Source organism: Gastrolobium bilobum, unplaced genomic scaffold (genome assembly GCF_033153095.1).
Source record: "Gastrolobium bilobum isolate Gb01-03AN ecotype WA unplaced genomic scaffold, APGP_CSIRO_Gbil_v1 utg196412, whole genome shotgun sequence".
NCBI classification, from domain to species: domain Eukaryota; kingdom Viridiplantae; phylum Streptophyta; class Magnoliopsida; order Fabales; family Fabaceae; genus Gastrolobium; species Gastrolobium bilobum.
This window is the reverse complement of record NW_026899398.1, coordinates 100,590-104,647: the sequence shown is the minus strand read 5'-3', so window position 1 is coordinate 104,647 and position 4,058 is coordinate 100,590. Positions and strand designations below refer to the sequence as shown.

Below are 4,058 nucleotides of genomic sequence, written 5' to 3'. Positions count from 1 at the left end.
CCATAATCACACTCCTCTGTCACATGGCCTTTGCCACAGATAGCACATACACTCTTGGTTTCCACAGAAGCTACCTTTTGTGAAGAGAGTTGCTTAATAAGGGTATCCAACTGTTGCTGCTGTTGTCTCTGTGTCTGCATCAGTTGATCATTCCTTGCCAACAGAGCATCATACCCATCCAACCTGATGATTTCTATCCTTCTGTCAGCCACTGGGGCATTATCAAATTCCTGAGATGCCAATGACTCAAAGATATCTAAGGCTTCTTGAGGAGTCTTGGTAGTCAATGATCCACCAGCAGTGGCATGCACCAAGGTTCTAGTGTTAGTGGTCATTCCTTGAAGGAAGATTGCTGCTTGTTGCCATGCCTCAATTCCATGCTGTGGACATTTCCTCAACAAAGTCTTGAATCTCTCCCAAGCCTCATAAATGGATTCTGACTCTTTCTGCTTAAAGCTTGTAATCTCATCCTTCAACTTGGCCCTCTTGGATGCTGAGAAAAACCTCTGCAAGAACTTGGTTTGCAGATCATCCCAAGTTGTTATACTTCCCTATGGCAATGATTGCAGCCATCTCCTTGCATCATCCGTCAGTGAATGAGTGAATAGTCTCAACAGAATTGCATCTCTTGTGACACCATTTATCTTCACAGTATCACTCAACAACAGAAAGTTCTCTATGTGCAAGTAAGGGTCCTCTGCACTGGTTCCAGCAAACTGATCCTTCTACACCAAATGTATCAAAGCAGGCTTCAATTCAAAGTTGTTGGGCTCCACTGTTGGGCGCACAACACTCCCAATTGGAGGAATCACTGCAGGAGTCATGTACTCTCCCAGTGTCCTCTGTGGTGGTGGTGATGGTGGTCTGTGATTCTCTGCCATTATCTCTTCCTGATTAACCGTACTAGATTCACCAATTTCTTGCAACTATCTCCTTTCCCTGGCTGCCCTTTTGTGCTTCCTCAATGTCCTTTCTAATTCTGGATCATACAACAAAAAATTCGGATCAAGTGTACCTCGCATATACCTGAATCAAAATTGACCAGAAACTTAACATAAACTACAATCCTGAAAATAAAAGGATTCAATCTCAGAATTCTATGGTATCAGTTAGTGTTGAAAAACAAATTCCCCGGCAACGGCGCCAAAAAACTTGTTGGACGTTTAGCAAGTGCACTAGTCGTACAAGTAATAAAATGATGAGTAAAGATCGTTCCCACGAGGAATTATGTTCAAGCACCAATAAACCATAAAAAACTAATTTGAATCAGATAAGAGTTTGTAAAAATCATGAATAATTTGTCACCAGAAAATTGATTGTAAGTAATTTGACACAAAGTAAATATGGATTAAGAATTAATAAAACAACAAGTAGTCAGAAAACAACTTTCCTCCATAATAACCCATGTAAAAACTGATCATATGATGAATTCTTTTCCATGTGATGTTAATCAACCTTTTACTTATCATCAAGATGTAATCCCTTACTACCCTGATATATACATTAATCAGAAACCCCAATCCCTTGGTGATCTCTTTCTTAATACATGCATGAAATACTAAAGTCTTAAGATTACATCAGAACTCTAGCATCAATCCCTTGAGTGCTAGAATTCTGATGTTGAGATTATCAGATACAGAAGTCATATAAACATCCCTGTTCTATACTACTTCCTTGATAGAAATAATTAAATCAGAAAACCTCAAATCAACACATGAAAAATACTTCATCATATTAATCAGATCAACATAATATTATCATGGAGTTCTATTGCATTCAGACTACAAAGACTTTACTCAGACATGACTAAGAAATAGACAAGAGAAGAAGAATCAAACTTCATTTCCATGTTGAAAGTCTTCAATCTCCAAACTATTACAAAGAAATCCTAATACAAAAACTAAAACACTAAGAAAATTTAGAGAGAAGTCAGACTAAAGTTTAAGAGAGAGAGAGAGAAAATTCATATCTCTCCAGATTCCCTACTAAGTGTAAAGGCTTTGCCTTTTATAGTGTTACAATTAAAAACATAAAACTGATGTGGGCGCTAAAACGTCCATAAGTGACCGTTTTAGCGTCCATGCTTTACGTATGCTCAACTGCTTTTAACTGACTCCAACGCTAAAACGTTAAGGAATGACCGTTTTAGCGTCCAAACTTGGTGAATGCTCAACTGACTTTAACTGACTCCAACACTAAAACTCTTGATTTGGACGTTTTAGCGGTGGAGACCAGAGTCATTTTTCCACTTCAGGGCGCTAAAACTCTTATTGCAGGCCGTTTTAGCGCCCAAGACCAGCAATTTTCCATCTTCTAAGTGCAGCAGCGCGCTAAAACGCTCTGTGTGGGCGTTTTAGCGCTCATCACCAGCAAGTTTTGGCCTCTTCCTGTAGCAGGCCGCTAAAACGCTCAGTGTGGACGTTTTAGCGCTCAACACTTAGGCAATTTTTCTCCTCTTGAGCTCCAGAATCTTCTTCCTTCTCCAGTTGCCTTTCAAGCTTGCTTTTCCTACAAGAATCATACAAATTTCCTATAAAGCTCTTGAACTTTTAATTGAGGACATCTTAGGACATTAACCTTGTTTTTCATCATTTAATCACACAATTTGATCCTAATTCCTGCTAAAAACCATGATGAACTAAGGGTTCATCAGTACTCAGGAGGAATTTGGATCCTTTGGGATGACAAGGTGGTTGATCTTGAGATTATCTCAACCCACCACCAATTTGTTCATACTAGGGTAGTGCATCTGTTGACTATAAAGACTGAATTCATTACCTTTGTCTATGGGAGTCCTAGGAGGGTAGAGAAGAGAATGCTTTGGGCTGAACTGGACATCATTAGCCAGTCAATCCAGGAGGCCTGGCTCCTGATTGGTGATTTTAACTCTGTTCTTCATGCTTCAGAGAAGGTTGGTGGCAGTGGGGTTTATTGGGAGAGTATGTGGATATGCAGCAGTGCTTACTTAACTGCAAAGTTAGTGACATCGGGTATAAGGGCTCTGGTTTTACTTGGAAGAGAGGGAAGCTTCATGAGAGGATTGACAGGGCTTGTTCCAATGAATCCTGGGATCTCCTCTGGCCTGACAGATTCATATCTCATTTACCTTTTTTCAATTCGGATCATAGGCCTCTCCTGGTGGGTCAGAGTGCTCCCCTAGACCTAGTGTTCACACCAGATCTTTTAAATTCATGGCTGCTTAGCTAACTGATCAAGACTTTGGTAGGTTGGTCAGGAACAGTTGGAGCAATAGTATTGATTGGAATCAGGCCAGGAATAAGTTTGAAAGGGAAGCCAAAGATTGGCACCAGAATGTTTTTAGGAGGAGCTTCCAACATAAAAATAAAATTTATGCTAGATTGAGGGGCCTTGATAGCTACAAAAATGGGAGCTTTGACCACAACTTGGAGATTCTGCAGAAAAATTTATGGAAGGAGCTTCATGCCATTCTTGTCAAAGAGGAAGTAACTTGGTTCCAAAGATCTAGGTGCCATTGGCTGAAATATGGAGACAAGAATACAAAGTTTTTCCACTCTTCCACAGTGATGAGGAGAAGGATTAACAGAATCCTCACTCTCAAGGATGATAATGGGAACTGGATAGATGATCCTGAGGTTCTGGTTAATATGGTTGTTTCCTACTATCAGAAGCTATTCAAAGCTGAGGTTCCTGATGATGGTTTCTTCCCTATTAAGGGTGCCTTCCCTAAGCTGTCTGACAATGAGAGTTTAAGGCTTGCCCAGAATCCTAGCAGGGAGGAAATTAGGAGAACTGTTTTTCGAATGGGAAAGTTTAAGGCCCCTGGCCCAGATGGCCTTCATGCTGTCTTCTTTCAAAGCCAGTGGGATACTATAGGTGAGTCAGTCATCAAAGTGGTTCAGGAATGCTTTCAATTCCCTAATAAAGTAAAGGAGATAAACAAGACTTTTATTTGTTTGATTCCCAAGAAAGCTAGCCCTGAGAATATGGAGGGGTTTAGACCTATTAGTCTATGTAATGTGATTTACAAGATCATTACTAAGATTATCTCTGAAAGATTGAGGGATCTAATGCCCAAG

General features: G+C 40.1%; 1 non-coding gene across 1 annotated transcript; it reads left to right on the top strand.

Moving 5' to 3' along the window:
- Positions 1 to 372: 372 nt before the first annotated feature.
- On the top strand, positions 373 to 479 carry LOC133290341 (small nucleolar RNA R71). The gene has a single exon (XR_009748633.1). It is a non-coding gene; the product is annotated as a small nucleolar RNA R71 (small nucleolar RNA).
- The last annotated feature ends 3,579 nt before the right edge of the window (positions 480 to 4,058 follow it).